Here is a 17500-nt window from a genome sequence, read left to right as displayed (position 1 = left end):
GGTCATCCGCTAAGCTATTTGATGGTGAAGAAAATAGTCATTTAAAACCATGACGGGAGGATAAAGTGTGAAGGGCCAGTTGAGCTTGATTCTCGTTTGCCGTGACGAAAGGATGAGGCGGACAGGGCTGATTCTCCTTTGCCGTGGGACACAAAGGTCTCTCAGGGCCTCACTAATTTTTTTTTTCCGTGGCCTGCAACCTTCCTGTTATTTAAGGTAGGAGACGAAGTAAATAGAAAAAAAAAAAAAAGATAAATGAAAATAAAAATAACAAAAAAAAACACGAATATATCTGAAACTATGTTACCCAGGGGTCATGTTCAAAGTATTTTTGAAGGAGAAAATTGAAAGTTTCACGTGTACTGAATCGACAATGCTGGAAGACAAGCCATTTCATGCGTTTATTATTCAACACAAGTAAAATTGTTTGGCCTCAATTGTTAAAAAACCTTTTACCTGCTGTCTTGATGCCGTTATTTCAAGTGAAGTTTGTACGACCAACTATCACGATGTTGTCAGGATTTGAGCATATTTGTAAATTTCATAGAAATTTCAAAGGAGGAGGAGGGAGGAGGAGGAGGTGGAGGAGGAGGTGGAGGACGAGGAGGAGGAGGAAGATGAGGAGGAACACAAGGAACACAAAGGAAGAAGAAACAGCAGCAGGCCTTTTGGTTCTCACGAGGTTGTTTTCGTGGAGGGATATACTATCTAGCATACAGTAAAAGAAAAAGGATAACAAAGGTGAAGGTTTCTCCCCACCCACCGCTCTCTCTGAACCGGGATGGAAGGAAAAAGAATTAACACCATGTAGTGTGGAGAAAGTGCGAGTAAATAATAAAGGAAGGAAAGGAGAACTACCGCTATACTCACTTCCATCCGATGCTCGCCATCCAGCAGCACCTCAGCAAGGCGACCCCTCCACCACTCCACCACTCAGCCTCCATGTGTGGGTAGTTTTACCGTTCTGTCGCTATGGGACCACACTATTGAAGACCTGAAAATCAAAATATATGGCATCTACTAATCTATATTCATCAAACTTCTCAAGAGTATGATGAAAAAATGAGCAATTTAGTTAAGCAAGAAGGTTCACTGCGAAAACCATGTTGTGAATTACTATCTATCAATTTGTTATTTGCACAGCATTTCACCACATTGTTTCGAATGAAGGTTTCCATGAATTTCCGAACAACTGAGGTAAGGCTCATGTCCTGATAATTTTCCTGGCCATGACTTGTCCTTTTCCTGAAGATGACACTGACACATTTCAAATTTGTATGAACTTTACTATCTGCTGAAGGTTTGCCGAATGGGATCGATAGCAGTGTACTTGTGTGGTGCTTGACTTTCAGAATTCTTGGGATTTCATTACATTCATGAGTTTTATTTACTTAAATCTTTTCAGTGATAAGTAAGCCATCTGATTCTTTTTTCTAATCTCAGAAAAATAAAATGAAGTACAATTTTCGTCAGTGAATACCGACAAGAAATGCTTATTGAGGATTGTTGGCATTTTCCTGCCGTCATTCATATAATTGCCATCTCTGGTGAACGGTACGGCACCACATTTGAGGACGTTTCTGTTATTTACATAAATGTAAAACTCTTTCAAGTAAAATTTCCTCGCTTCACTTCAAAGTTCTGTTTGTCGTTCTATTATTCGCTTGATTTCACAACTGATTCTCTCTAGTTCTAACATACTGGTTGGATCTTCGCTGAGTAACGTATGTTAGGGGGAGAGAAAGGCTATATTTTATTTCGTTGCTCCACCACTCTGACGGTTATACGTATCGCATCTGTTGTGGCAGGGTATGTACATGTACAACTTTATGGGGGTGCTTAGTATTGAGATGAAGCACGCCATGGTTTATCAATATTTGTTTCTGCTGAAATTCTATTCCAGTTATTGTTACTTGCAACTGAATGGAGTTTAGTGCTATTTAGTCTTTAATGGACAGTTTTTTTTTTTTTTTCTAGTTTTCACTTTGCTTCATTTATCTTAACTTGGAAGTAATTATCTTATGATCATTACTACCTAATGCTGGATGCACATTAATTTCAGTGATTATGTTTTTTCATCGACAATATTAGGTCTAGTATGTTACTAATTTACGTTGGTCTTTTAACGTATTAAAAACAAGTCGTTATCTAGTAGATCTATGTCAAGATCATGTCTTGTTGAGACATGCACGTACGTCAGTGGCCCATAATGACTGTCTAAACGAAATCATGTTTAACAAATTAATTCCGATGCATTATGGTCGATGTGTACAGACTGCTAAGCTGGTCAGTAGATGGGACATGACATTATTTTACAAGATTTGCTTTCAGTTTCAAGAAAGACAGTGCTAACGTTTAGTAATGGTCTTTGTCTTCACTGGTCTTATATTCACAGCAAGCTGTGAATATAAAGAATACCGCCACCACTCAATTTTCTCTTTCACAACTAAATATTCGTATCATGGAAATATTCAGGAATTAAATTTCTGTTTGATGCAGCAAGCCATGTCGCTGCACTTTCAATCACGTGATAGTGACCCCACAGCTGCAAGTTCCCTCTAAGTCTTGAAATTTGTTTTGCAGGCTGCCGCATTTAAATAACAGGCACTGATAAAGTAATCTGGGTCGGTGGTCACTTTGTGTGCTGCTTTGCGATGGAGCTGTTGAGGTGGTCCTGTACGCGTTTTTTTTCCTACTATTTTATTCCTTAGAATGCTCACGACATTACATCAATATCTTCCGAGATGCGCAGCTCAAACTTTCAAATGTAACCTGTCGACCACATAAAGATAGACATAGTTATACATATTACTCCAGAAATGTACAAACACAACGTTTCCATCTCACGTATTATTATCGCTGAAGGCTTTATAATAAAAAAGCCTGTCTGTCGCTGACCGTGGAAAGGATTCTGACACTATAATGTTATTTCCATTTTTCACGTTTGAAGCGTTGGATCAAGCCACGGTCTTACTCTATCAATTCTTCTGACTTGGCTGCCATGATGTCATTTGGGACGATGTAATAGGTATTGGGGTCAGAGAAAGAGGTGGAGGAGGAGGAGGAGTAGTAGTAGGAGGAGGAGGAGGAGGAGGAGGAGGAAGAGGAGGAGGAGGAGGATATCCCCATGGGCAGGAGAAAAGGAAAGGCAAGGAAAGAAGGAGAGAAGATAAAATTGTGGAAGAGGAAGAAAGGGAGGGAAAGAGAAAGGGAGGGGTGTTGGATAAAGATGTGTAAGAAGAGGGGAGAGAAAGGAAGGCACATTAGTAGTAAAAAGTATTTTACTGTAATAGTGACTACGTAATTCACACGCATCAGCACGCAGACCCACACTGCAAACACAACACAGAGCAACACAGCAGAACACAAACACGAACACAGACAGAAATAAAATAGAAATAAACATTCTTGTCTGAATAACTTCTCAATACAGCACAACACAACACTACGTTACACACACACACACACACACACACACACACACACACACACACACACACACACACACACACACAATAATATTGCCCAACAGAAACAGAAACACGGAAAAATAAATAACAACAATCTCTATATAACAAAACCAAGTCTTTAAAAATGCAACACAGCACAGCACAGCACAACACAACACAACACAACACAACACAACACAACACTAACACTAAGCACTAACACAAGCAAATAAAGAAAAAAAAATCCTTTCTCTCACAATAATACTTAAATAACGATGCAACATAACACAACACAACACAACACAACACAGCGAACACAACATCAACACAAGCAAGGAACAAGCAATGAAACAAAGCCTCTCTCCATTTCATTCCCCTCTTTTTTTTCCCCTTTGCACGCGAGGGGAAGAGTAACATGACAGGAGGGCTGGAGGGGGAGTGAATGAATGAATAAATGAACTACAACAACCTCTCCTCTCACTTCCCTATCCTTCATTCATCGACGTTTTACATAGGAAGTGACGGCAGAAGTGAAGGAATGAATGATAGAAGCACATCATTCCTTCCTTCCTTTCTTCCTTCCTTCCTTCATTCCTTCCTTCCCTTCCCTTCACTCATTCATTGATGCTTACAAGCTACTGGCGATAGAAATAAAGGAATTGAGGAAGAAATTTGCTTTTAATATGAATTTTTCCGTCATTCCTGTACACAGAAGTATAAAAGACTGAATGGAGTGAGTGAATGGAATGAAATTAATTAAAGAAACAATAAATATAAACACTGTAAAAGCTATTCATATATAAACTGTCGTGCATTAATACTTCAAAACCTAGTGCTAATTCTTCGAACTGTGTGTGTGTGTGTGTGTGTGTGTGTGTGTGTGTGTGTGTGTGTGTGTGTGTGTGTGTGTGTGTGTGTGTGTGTGTGTGTGTGTGCTGTCTCGCTCTCGCTCTCGCTCTCATCTCTCTCTCTCTCTCTCTCTCTCTCTCTCTCTCTCTCTCTCTCTCTCTCTCTCTCCACGCCTACAGATATATTCCATTCACTACCATTAGTATCAGGAAGGAGTTGGAGAGGAAAAAAAAAAAAACAAAAAGAAAGGGAGGGATGCAATTCCGTTAGTGCACCTGTTATTCTATCATGTATTTATCTCTCTCTCTCTCTCTCTCTCTCTCTCTCTCTCTCTCTCTCTCTCTCTCTCTCTCTCTCTCTCTCTCTCTCTCTCTCTTAGCAAGAACCACGTCGTTCCTCGTCTAATTAATGCATGAGCTTGCCTGCGCTGACATTTCTCGGCCAGGTAAGGAGAGAGGAGCCACAGAGGACGCTAGAGAAGAAGGGAAGGAGGGAGGGAAGGAGCGAAAGCAGCGAGGGATGATGGAAGGGAGAAGAGCAAAGGGAAAGGAGGGTGAGAAGGAATGGAAGGGGATGAAGGAAAAAGGGAGATATAGAATGGAGTGATGGATGGATTGAGGTAGGAAGGGAGGAGGAGTGAAGGAGGGGCTCAAATCGACTGGGAGGAATGGTGAAGACTTGTGGGAGGGAAGATGAAGCAGGGAGTGAAGAGGGAGGGAGTGAAGGAGGCAGAGAGGGAGGGAAGACAGGTGGATATTGGCATTAGCTCCGTGACAATAGAGTTTCGTGTTGCCTGATAGCGATTTTGCACGATAAATGCCACCTCCCTCCTCCCTCTCCTCCTCCTCCTCCTCCTCCTCCTCCTCCTCCTCCTCCTCATCCTCCTCCTCCTCCTTCTTCATTCCTTCTCCTCCTCCTCCTCCATTTCTTCTCTTTCGTCCCTGTTTCTTCTTTCTCCCTCTACTAAGTCTCGTCCTCTCTCTCTCTCTCTCTCTCTCTCTCTCTCTCTCTCTCCTCTCTCTCTCTCTCTCTCTCTCTCTCTCTCTCTCTCTCTCTCTCCTGCTTCTTATCTTCCTACTCTTGATTTTCTCTTTCCTTCTCTTTCCTCTTCCTCTTCCTCGAGCGTGTACTACATCCTCGTCCTCCTTCTACACCTCCTTTAGCTAAACGCTCCTCCTCTCTTCCCCCCTCCTCCTCCTGCTCCTCCTCCTCTTCTTCCTCCTGTTCCCCTAGGGCCTCCTCCGTCAGTATAAGCTTAACACGCGTTGCAATTAATCTTACGTCGTGGTCTTGTGGGCCCTAGCGTGAGGCGTGAGGGAGAGAGGGAGAGGGAGGGAAGGGGGAGGAAGAGGTGGTGGTTATGTGTGAGCGATAGATGGCTTGTAGGTGGTGGTGGTGAAGGTGGCGGTGGTGGTAGTGGTGGTGGTGATGGTGGTGGTGATAATGTAATAGATGGAGAACTGACAGTGATTTGGATGGTGATGATGGTGATAATGGTGGTAGTGGTGGCTGCCGTTTTATTATTATTTCAAAAGGGAACATGATTTTAGTTGTAATGCTCTCTCTCTCTCTCTCTCTCTCTCTCTCTCTCTCTCTCTCTGCTCCACCCAGCAGAGAGAGGTCTTATGTAAGGATAATGTTCTTAAGTGCATCTACTGTGCTCCATTTATCTTTTTATATCTCATTATTTCTCCATTAAGAGTTCCGCAGGCGATCTACCAGGAAATCTACTTATCTACCGGAGGGAGGCCGGGGTGATCGTCAGGTTGTTTCTCTGTGAAGCGGTCTATCTATCTGGCTGTCTATGTCTGTGAATCTATCTATCTATCTATCCATCTGTCGATCTATCTATTTATATCAATGAAACAATCAATCATTTAATGTCAATCAATTTTCCTCTTTTTCCATTTTTTTCTATTCATCTATCTTTCTTTCAGTCTTTCTGTCTGTCTGTCTTTCTATATGTTCTTATCTATCTATCTATTCATCCATCCATTCATCTATTAATCAGTAAATCAAACCTATCTATATATTTACATGCATACATATTTATCCACCTATACATCAATCATTTGATCAATCTATGTATGTATGTATATATGTATCTACCTATCATGTATGCATCAATCAATATATCTATTTATATTTATCTATCTTTCTACTGCCAATCCATCTATTTCCAATTAATGCTACGAATATTACAGCAAGAAGGTTTCGTTTAAATTGTTTTAGTAGGTTAGGGATTACGTGTGTGTGTGTGTGTGTGTGTGTGTGTGTGTGTGTGTGTGTGTGTGTGTGTGTGTGTGTGTCTGTGTGTGTGTGTGTGTGTGTGTGGTGTGTGTGCGTGTGTGTGTGTGTGTGTGTGTTTTTGGGTGGGTGGGGTGTGTGGGTGGGGTGGGAGGGTAGGTGTGTGCCTGTGCTTGCATCTGAGGAAGGCAAATGTAAGAACTTGAAAACAGAATTTATATAAATGAGGAATAAATATAACATGTAACCACTTTCACTCCGTTTTTTCTTCAACTGCATTTATGACTTTTTTCTTGATATCCTATATTTAAAATACGTTTGTGCTGTAAGTTATTTATTTTTTTCGTTCCTTTTTTTTATTTTTTTTTTTCTCTTTTTAAAATTTGTTTATTTATTTATTTTCTTTTTTAAGCTGCGTTTACCAATAATTTATACGTTTTATTTCGCCTTTTGCAATTATTTAACTCTCTCATCTACATTTCCTGTGTAAGTAAATAACTCAAACGATGTTGCGAAAGAATTAATATGTTCATTGTGAAATCAAAATATTTCGAAATAGGTAGGAATGTTTCATACAAGAACTGCCATTTGTAGGCCTGATGGCTTTTTGCAGCTTCCCTCATTTTGTTATGTTCTTATGTTTTAAAAGCTTTAGATACGGAGTTGAGCAGAGCTGGCAATGCACCAAAAACATCTTCATCGTCTCCCGTTTTCTGTGTCTGAAGGTCAGAGGAGGTGCAGTGGCGGCGGTGCTTGGCGGAGGACACACGCCGCACCCTCCGGCTCGCCTCAGAGAGCATTGGTTATTAAATAATTTCTAGGACGAAGAAGACGTTAAATTTACCTGAGTCTGAAAGGTGAACGTTGAATAAACCACTGTCGCTCTGCCTGTCCCTCCCTCCTTCCTGTCCCCCTTCCTTGACTTGCAGACACACAGAAAACGAAGCAGCGCAACGAAGCCGGGGAATGACTTAAGTAATCTGATCACTCACTACGAGAGGCTACAGTCACTAGCTAAACAGATTAACATGGATTAGATGCTTCTCGATACCTATCACAGTGCAGTACTCCTGTCAGCCGCGCCTCGCTCAACAAAATTACTGAGTGATAGACTGATCGATAAAGGCGCTGCACTACCCACCACCACCACCACCACCACCAGGGGTTACTCGATTCCTCCCCCAGATCTCAACATCGTGGTCCTCATCTTGCTGTCTTCTTTGTCCTCGAAAGGTCAAGTCCTCTGCCTATCGCCCTCCACCACTACCCCACAACCACCACCACAACCTCCACCACCACATCAAACCCACCCTTCCCCTCTCTCCCTCCCTCAACTTGACCCTCACTCCAGCAGCCCACGCCACTCAAAAAACTACGTAAAAAAGTCTACCACTGTCGTCCCCCAGCCTGTCCTCGTCTGCTTCCCGCCTTCTGTCCTTTGCAAAAGTGGAAGGATGGGAGGAACGAAGGAAAGGAAGGAAGAAAGGGAGGAAGAAAAGATTTATTTTGATTTATTTTAAAAGGGGAATGCGCCACAACATCGCGGTCAAACAGCGCTAGAAAGAAAAACAGATGGATGGAAGTCAGGAAGAAAGGAAGGAAGGAAGGAAGGAAGAGGAGAGAGAGAGAGAGAGAGAGAGAGAGAGAGAGAGAGAGAGAGAGAGAGAGAGAGAGAGAAGAGGAGAGAGAGAGAGAGAGAGAGAGAGAGAGAGAGTTGTGTGTTAGTTAATGCAAAGGAAATAGAAAATAAGATCCATTAAAGTGTAACACGAGAAAGGAGAGAAAGAGGAGGAGGAAAAAGAAAAAAAGCAACATCAACAACAAAAAAAGGGAAACACAGCCAGAGTAAGAAGAAACTGACAAAAATGAGAGAGAGAGAGAGAGAGAGAGAGAGAGAGAGAGAGAGAGAGAGAGAGAGAGAGGAGAGAGAGAGAGAGAGAGAGAGAGAAACTAGATTCCTGTTACTTTGATGTACTAGAAAACAAAGTCAACGAGTAGAGCGCAGGCGGTCAAGGAGGAAGACACAAGAGTACAAGAATGAGGTAAGGTTCCCAGAGAGGCAATGAGTCTGGTATTGAGTCCCCGAGGAGCGTGTGACTCAGAGCGGCCTTCGAGAGAAGGTTCATCACGTGACGACTGAGGAACGGGAAGAAATAGTGTTAGATGCCTCGCGAGGAATGCGGAAGGGAGACGAAGGGAAGGGAATGAGAGTGAAGGAAATGAAAAAGGCTGGGAAGGGACAAAAGGAAAGAAAGGGAGGTAGGACTGAAAAAAAAATGAAGGTAGAAAAGGGAGAGGAGGAATGGAAAGGCGAGGAATGTGGAGAGGGAGGGAAAAGAGAGAAAAGAAACAGAGGAAGCTAGTGAAGAGAAAGGAAAAAGAAGAGAGAGGAGGAATGGAAATGTAAGGATGCGAAACGGGACAGGAAAGAAACAGAGGAGGTTGGTGAAGGGAAAGGAAAATAAAGCAGGGAAAAAGAAAGAAGGGAGAAGAAGAAGAGCGATCGGAAAGTTAAGCAATACTGCACACCTGCCACAGAGGGAAAAGTTCAATCACCTGGCGGCCAGCCACACCTGAGTGACGACCTTGGGCCACACCTGTGGAGCACCTGAAGGTCACACTCTCAACGCCCACACACTCAGCCAACCAGTGGCGCAGAATACTTGCCACATCAGCTCGTAAACCATGAAAACTTATGAAAGCTCCAATGACTTACACTAGATAACCCTGGAAGTAGTGGAGGCGAGGCGCTGAAGAGTACGAGAATGTTCACCTGTAACTTGTAAAATTCCTAACAATCCCACGTCAAGATCTCCCAAAAAATAGGATGTCTCTAGAATCCCGACGTCCATCTGTCTTCAAAACGCATCCTTCTTGTAGACCAAAAAGGATAAAGACTCCTAAAAATCCTGAAGGACTCCTATCAAGGTATCCTATAAAAACAAAAGCATCCCAAAGATCCCTACGTCCATCAGAGTCTCACCGGATCCTTCTAGTGAGCAAAAAAAAGGACGCCTTCTCCCCACTCCAAAAAGTCCTAAAGATCCCCATCAGTCTCGAGAGAAGATCCTTTCGATGGACAACAAAAAGGATAGCTAATGATAACAAAAGATCTCACTGATGACGCCTCCCCGAGCGTCCTCCTTGATGCCTCCAAGGAAACAGACAGCAACAAATGACCGCACTAAGAAGGCCTACTGCGTATCCCTCCCAAAAAAAAGGAAAGAGAAAAAAAATACAAATAATTCCCACCTCGACCTTCCTTCGAATCGCATTTATTCTTCAACAAAAGCAAATAACGAAGAGAAAAAGACAGAATAGCAATAAAATATAACAACCAGAACTGATAATATTAAAAAAAATGAAGAATGAAATATTTCACAAGAAAATGAAAGCAAAAAATGAGGGAAATGAGAAACGAATGGTAAGGGATTTGAAAAGAAAAGCAAAAAGGAAAAACGTAATTAAGAAAAATGATGAAAAAGCCAACAACAATTTCCGTGGAGTGAAAACAAAGAATATCATAAAATGTAGTCAAGGTGTAACTAAAAGAAAAATGCTTAATAAATTATAAAATATTCCAACATATATTTTTACAAAGCAAAAATAAATAAATAAATAAATAAATAAAAAAAAAAAATAAATAAAATAAATAAATAGATAAATAAATAAAATAAGCAAATATAATAATAGTAATAAAAAGAAAGAAAAGAGAGGGATTAAAAAGCATAAAATAAAAGTACAAATATAATTAATTGAAAGATAAAAAAAAATAAGGAAATGTAGCATAAATGAAGAACACAAACAGAAAGCACACAAAGCAAAACAACAGGCAACAACAATAACAATAATAATAATGACAAGAAGAACAAGAACAAGACCACCACCTCCACCACCACCACCACCACCACCACCACCAACAACAACAGAAAAACATGAAAGATATAACAAAATATTTTCCCCTAAACCGTAAACAAAATTTCACACCTGGGCGCGCCGCGAGAACAGGTGTGCATTTCCACGTATTGGCGAGGCAGTGTTAATTACTCGCACACGTAGATGACGAACCGTGATCCCCGCTGGCAGGTGGAGTGGCAGGATGCTTACGAGATATTCTACAAAGGGGATACGATTTTGCCAGAGCGTTATAAATTGACTGGATGGATTGGAAGCTTGCGGGAAGGTTTAGAAGAAGACTCGGAAGGATGAGATTTTGAGAGGGAGAGGGTGTTATAGCGTGCACGAGTGTTGGGGAGAGAATCGGGGGGGGTTTCACCGTATAGTAGAGAAGGAATGGAGAGGAAAGAGGTTGGGGAGTTTAAATATTGCGAATGTGGGTTGGGGAAGCAAAGGTTGTCGTGGAGTTTCAACATGTGAGTGAGGGTTGGGAGAGAGAGAGAGAGAGAGAGAGAGAGAGAGAGAGAGAGAGAGAGAGAGAGAGAGAGAGAGAGAGAGAGAGAGAGAGAGAGAGAGAGAGAGAGAGAGAGAGAGAGAGAGAGAGAGAGAGAGAGAGAGAGAGAGAGAGAGAGAGAGATTGACAAGGTTGTGAATGTCGGGTGGGAGTGTGGTTATTTCTTTTTTTTTTCTTTTGATGTGGGTGAGGGAGAGCTTCTGTTTCTCATTATCCATTTCTTTGTATAATTATCTTTTTATATTAGCTTTCTTCATTTTCTAGCTACAAATTCACTCTTTTAATTTCACATCATGCACTCCATACTGTACTAACCAACCTACCCACCAACTACCCAATTAACTGACCAACCATATAAGTAACTAACCTAACCTAACAAACAAACAAACTAACTCCCTAACTACATAACTCACCAACTAATTAACTAACATACAGCTATTTACAGGGATGGAATAAGAGAGAGAGAGAGAGAGAGAGAGAGAGAGAGAGAGAGAGAGAGAGAGAGAGAGAGAGAGAGAGAGAGAGAGGAGGGAGGAAAACACGAGGACAGGGATGGCTGATGGGAAGGACGGGGTGAAAGGAGACAGAAAGAGGGAGAAGGATGGGGTAAAATGAACGGTTAGTGAAGGAAAGAAGACGGGAGGAATGGGATAAAAGACGGCAAGGAAAAGGAGTACGATAAGAGAAGAGAAAGAAAGAAGAGAAGAAGGAATAAAGTAAGAGAAAGACGTATGGAAGGAGATATGCGGAAAGAGGAGAATGAAACAAAGGTAGGAAGAGAAGAATGAATGGAGTAAAAGGAGGAGGTATAGAAGGAAGAACAGGGGAAAAGGAGAAGAATGACAGGAAAAGAAAGACTAGGGAAGGAATGGAATGAAAGAACGAAGGATGAAGATAGTGATAAACTTAGATGAGAAGGTAGAAAAGTTGGAAAAAACAAATGGGATAAAAAAAGAAAGAATGAAGGAAGGGATAAGGCAAGAGGAGAAGGATGGAAAGAAGGGAAGAAGATAGGAAGCAACACAATAAGAAAATGGAAAGGACAGCGAAACAAGAGAAACAGAATGGAAGGAAGGGAGGGAAAAAAAGAAGAAAAGACAAAAATAATGAAATAAGAGGAGGCATGGAAGGAGGAAGAGAGAGAGAGAGAGAGAGAGAGAGAGAGAGAGAGAGAGAGAGAGAGAGAGAGAGAGAGAGAGAGAGAGAGAGAGAGAGAGAGAGGAGGAAATAAATGTCATAAGGTGAATTTGGCTGTCCCTAGTAAAATATCCTATGAGCAACTGTGTGTGTGTGTGTGTGTGTGTGTGTGTGTGTGTGTGTTACCGCTCGTCTCATCTCGCCGCGGCCCATCAATCTATCAAAAGGTGAGAGAAAAATCGAATGTCATCACAAAATTCATCAGGAGAGTGCAATATTCTTCTCTCTCTCTCTCTCTCTCTCTCTCTCTCTCTCTCTCTCTCTCTCTCTCTCTCTCTCTCTCTCTCTCTCTCTTTCTCTTGTAATCCTTTCATTCCGTATGTATATTTTCCTCCTCCTTTTCCTCCTCTTCCTCCCCCTTCTCCTCGTGTTCCTCGTGTTCCTCCTCCTCCTCCTCCTCGTCATTGTCCTCTTTCTCCTCCTCTTCTTCCTCCTGTCATCATATTCTCATTAAGCTGAGTCTGTGAGTTGTTCCATGATGTTACGGGTGTGTGTATGTGTGTGTGTGTGTGTGTGTGTGTGTGTGTGTGTGTGTGTGTGTGTGTGTGTGTGTGTGTGTGTGTATACGTGACATATTTAGCTTTGATTTCTTCCTTCTTTTTTTCTATATCGTGTCTTGCTTCCTTCCTTTCTTTCTTCCTTTCTTCCTCCCTTCATTCATTCATTCATTCATTATTTACTTCCTTGCTCTCTTCATTTCTTGTCTTGCACGGTCATTTTGTTTCCCCTTTACCCTCCATTCTTTTATGCAAAACCAAGAAGGAAGACAAAAAGAGAGAGAGAGAGAGAGAGAGAGAAAGAAAACAGGGATGGAAGGAAGATAGGAGGAAAGGGAGAAAGAAAGAAGAAAACAGAACGAAAAAAAGAAAAGGAAGGAAGGAGGGGAGAAAGCAAATAAGAGAGCGGAGACACAGAGATAAAGTAAAAAAAAAAACTAAAGGAATTAAACTGTAAAGAAAGGGAGAAAGAAAGAAGAAAAAGAACGAAAAAAGAAAAGGAAGGAAGGAGGGAAGAAAACAAAGAAGAGAACGGAGAAACAGAGACAAAGTAGAAAAAAAAATGAAAAGAAATTAACAATGCATTAAAAGATAGAAAGTCCAAGGAAAACAGCAGAAAAGACTCACTGTGATCCCTTACGGAAACAAAACGGTAAAACATTCCACATTTAATCAATGCTGTCGAGAAACCGACGCCCTAATAAAGCTAATTGAAATTGTGCAGTACAAAAGCTCTAAGCCAACGAGAAGTAGAACGAAAGAGTCTTAAAAATGGTGGTGGTGGTGGTGGTGGTGGTGGTGGTGGAAAGACACAAACAAAAAGGTGTAAATTTCTTTCGAGTTATAATTCCATGATAAAGAAAAGCAACATTAATTTCACAAAGAGGAGAGTCTTTTGGGTGCGTCAACTGAGAGAGAGAGAGAGAGAGAGAGAGAGAGAGAGAGAGAGAGAGAGAGAGAGAGAGAGAGAGAGAGAGAGAGAGAGAGAGAGAGAGAGAGAGAGAGAAAATGAGCGACAAGACAGCCAGATATAGACACACAGACAGACAGACAAACAGAGATATACAAACAAACAAACGAGCAAAAAAAAAGCAGACAGGCAAGCAGGCAGACAGACAGACAGACAGATACACACAAAAAAAATATAACAAAGACAAACAGACAGACAGAGACAGGGACCGTAAAGCAGACAGACATATAAACACACAAAAAATAAAGGCAGACAGACAGACGGAGAGACAGACAGACAATAACATAAAAAAAAACAAGTCAAAGCAAATGAATTAAACTCCCATCTCATATATACACGTTAAGAATTTTTACGAACTTATTCATATCAATCTTTTCGCTCTGCTTTTAAATGCGATCATGGCAATTTTTTTTTCTTTTTATGACCATTTTATTTACTTTTTTTCTTGCCATTTTATTTTTACTTTATTCACTCCTTTTTTTTTTTTATTCCCGGCGCGGAAGCAAAACTTTCAATTCCACTCAGCGCTGCAGCGGCGGATTACTCAACCTGTTTTACTTTTATTTCCGCGGCGCTTTTCCCGTTGACGTCCCGGCAGCCAGAGCACAATAAAGGGAGAGATGCGTCATTTCAGAGGTAAATCACGACTCTCTCTCTCTCTCTCTCTCTCTCTCTCTCTCTCTCTCTCTCTCTCTCTCTCTCTCTCTCTCTCATAAGCTCGGGAATGCGCACAAGAGGAGAAAAAACACAATAAAACAGGTAGGAAATGGAAGTGTGATTATATGTCTTTTTCTAACTGACTGATTGTGTGTGTGTGTGTGTGTGTGTGTGTGTGTGTGTGTGTGTGTGTGTGTGTGTGTGTGTGTGTGTGTGTTGGTAAGGACAGTTTCCTCATATATCCTTTCCTCATATCTTTTATTATTTTCCCTAGCTGAGTTAGGGATTCTGTTGATTCACCTGTGTCCCATTCTCTCTCCTCCTATATCCTGCCCTTACTTACTCTAGCGACTCAATAACACACACACATATAGCCTTTCCCGTGGTAATATGGTTATCTGGCGTGACGCAAACAGGAGGTAATAGAGGCAAGAAGTGCACATGAACAAAGAGAGAGACTGGGTAAATACAGCTGCTGAGATAGTAACACGGGTAATAACTCAGACAACACACATAAAAAAAACTAAATAAATAACCCTACATGCTACAACTAAATAAACGAAGTAAACACACGCAACACAGTACGCACTTCACACTGGTTTTAATCCCCCACAAATGTTTCCGCATCTTGAGAACTTCTAACAGGCTCTAGTGGAAGAGATCGAGGTTTTGAGAGTTTTTTCATGAAGCCAGGTAAAGTTTAACAAGTATCCTGTATTACCGATAGGAAAACCACTATGAAAACCTGACAATTCACGTCTACGGTATTTCAAAACAGTGATATAAAGTACAAAGGGCTTAAGAATACAAGTCACTTAAGAATACAAGTTAAGAATACAAGTCAGCCACACCTACGCCTCGCCACACCTACGCACACCTGCAGCCACATTCCTAGCTACGTCACATGCATCTCAAGGTGGCAGTGAGTGGGTGAGCGTGGAGAGGCGTCCCAAAGCACCTCATTCAAAGGTTACAGCGGCACCAACACCACAAACTGCTCCCTTTAATGGTGCTGCCTCATTCATCTTGTCTTTGGCTTCTGCGCCCTCCTCCTCCTCCTCCTCCTCCTCCTCCTCCTCCTCCTCCTCCTCCTCCTCCATCTCATTTTCTTTCACGTCTTATTTCCCTCCCATTTCTGCTTTTATTGCTCATCTTCTTCCATCCTTATATGCATCCCTCTCTTCCTTCTTCTCCTCCTCCTCCTCCTCCTCCTCCTCCTCCTCCTCCTCCTCCTCCTCCTCTTCCTCCTTATTCTTTCTTCTCTTATTTTCTCCCGTCCTTTTATTTCTCCTTTTCTTCTTAATCATCTTATTCACCTTCTTTCCTTCTTAATCTTCTTGTTCACCTTTCCGTCTTCTTCATTATCTTGCTGCTGTTGTTGTTGTTGCGAGTATTATCATTATTTCTTCTTCTTCTTCCTCTCCTCCTCCTCCTCCTCCTCCTCCTCCTCCTCCTCCACCTCCTCCTGCCCCTTGCTAAACACCACCATCTCAGTTTTAAATAGAGTTATGAATGTCTTTCACTTTACTTTGCACTTTGCCTTCCTTGTAAGTGTGTGTGTGTGTGTGTGTGTGTGTGTGTGTGTGTGTGTGTGTGTGTGTGTGTGTGCGCGCGCGCCACTTTTCCGTTTTAGTGTTTGTGTCGCGTAAAAGTTCCTTGATAGCGTTCTCTCTCTCTCTCTCTCTCTCTCTCTCTCTCTCTCTCTCTCTCTCTCTCTCTCTCTCTCTCTCTCTCTCTCTGCAACACAAAAAATTTTTTAATCCTCTTGTCCTGTCTGTTCTTTCTTTTTCCTCTTCTTTCTTTTCCTCCTCCTCCTCCTTCTAATCTTTCTGGAACTAATAGAGATTCCCTTGTATCGACTCAACATCTTGGCGAGTTTCAAGACAAGCTTCGAACCCCAATGTGTGTGTGAGAGAGAGAGAGAGAGAGAGAGAGAGAGAGAGAGAGAGAGAGAGAGAGAGAGAGAGAGAGAGAGAGAGAGAGAGAGAGAGAGAGAGAGAGAATGCTTTTTAATTTCGAAAGTTTTCTGGAAATGTTCCATATTCTTTACTATTTTCCTCATATTTCACTATTTTTTTATGCAACAACATCAGAAAAACAAATTTTCTTAATTTTTTTTTCATTTTTCATTACCACAAATAAAAAAAAATGGTGGGATTTATTTCATTGGTTATACGTCAATCTCTCTCTCTCTCTCTCTCTCTCTCTCTCTCTCTCTCTCTCTCTCTCTCTCTCCCATTATAGTCTCATGTATTTTTATTCAATTACTCGATTTTTTTTTATTTGGTAAAGGATCACGTCTTCCTTTTCTTCTTCTTCTTCTTCTTTTTCCTCTTCCTCCTCCTTCTCCTCCTCTTCCTATTCATGTTTGTTTACAGCTATCGTCATTACTATCAAACACACGTGGCAAGAAAGAATGATGTCACTCGAAGGAGGAACAAAGGAAGCGAGAAGAGGAACAGGAGGAAGATGAACGTTCGCGGGAGGGACTAGATTAAGAGGAGGAGGAGGAGGAGGAGGAGGAGGAGGAGGAAGAGAAGGAAGATAAAGGGGAGAAGGAGGCTGAGATAATGCTTGTGAGGTGGACGTTCGGTGATGCTTGGCGGAAATTAAGCAGAATCCTGGTAGTGTGAGTGTAGCGACGCGAGAGATTACTGACAGAGAGAGAGAGAGAGAGAGAGAGAGAGAGAGAGAGAGAGAGAGAGAGAGAGAGAGAGAGAGAGAGAGAGAGAGAGAGAGAGAGAATGGGAGAGGCTCTTTTGCCTTGCGTGGTTCACATTCCATATTGATGATCAACTGCTTCTAATAGGTGTTACACGTTATTCTCTCTCTCTCTCTCTCTCTCTCTCTCTCTCTCTCTCTCTCTCTCTCTCTCTCTCTCTCTCTCTCTCTCTGACTACACAACGGGTGTCTCCTCCTCCTTACCAGCTTAACCTCAAAATAGCCACAAATATCATGAAGTGACCTCCTTTGACCCTGATGAAAGAAAACACATTCCCTTGTTTTCCTTCCCTTTCTCTCTCTCTCTCTCTCTCTCTCTCTCTCTCTCTCTCTCTCTCTCTCTCTCTCCTCTCTCTCTCTCTCTCTCTCTCTTTCTGCGCTTCCTTTTTCCAGCTATCATTGGGTCCGTCTCTCTCCCTATTTCCCTCTCGTCTCTCTCTTTTCCCCCTTGTTTTGAACGAGCGCGCGATGCTAACCCCATACCTACCCCATCACGGTTTTC

The 17500-nt window shown here is 41.8% G+C and overlaps 1 long non-coding RNA gene across 2 annotated transcripts in view; it reads right to left on the bottom strand.

Annotated features, from left to right (window-relative positions):
- Positions 1-930: 930 nt before the first annotated feature.
- LOC135102864 (uncharacterized) overlaps positions 931-17500 on the bottom strand; it is a 107950-nt gene continuing 91380 nt past the window's right edge. For both annotated transcript variants that reach the window (XR_010269808.1, XR_010269809.1), the window contains one exon: positions 931-994. This is a non-coding gene — a long non-coding RNA (uncharacterized LOC135102864). The remainder of the gene's footprint in view (positions 995-17500) is intronic.

Source organism: Scylla paramamosain, chromosome 8 (genome assembly GCF_035594125.1).
Source record: "Scylla paramamosain isolate STU-SP2022 chromosome 8, ASM3559412v1, whole genome shotgun sequence".
In the NCBI taxonomy this organism is placed as follows: Eukaryota; Metazoa; Arthropoda; class Malacostraca; order Decapoda; family Portunidae; genus Scylla; species Scylla paramamosain.
The sequence above is the reverse complement of the archived record's forward strand: the minus strand, read 5'-3'. Positions and strand labels throughout refer to the sequence as shown.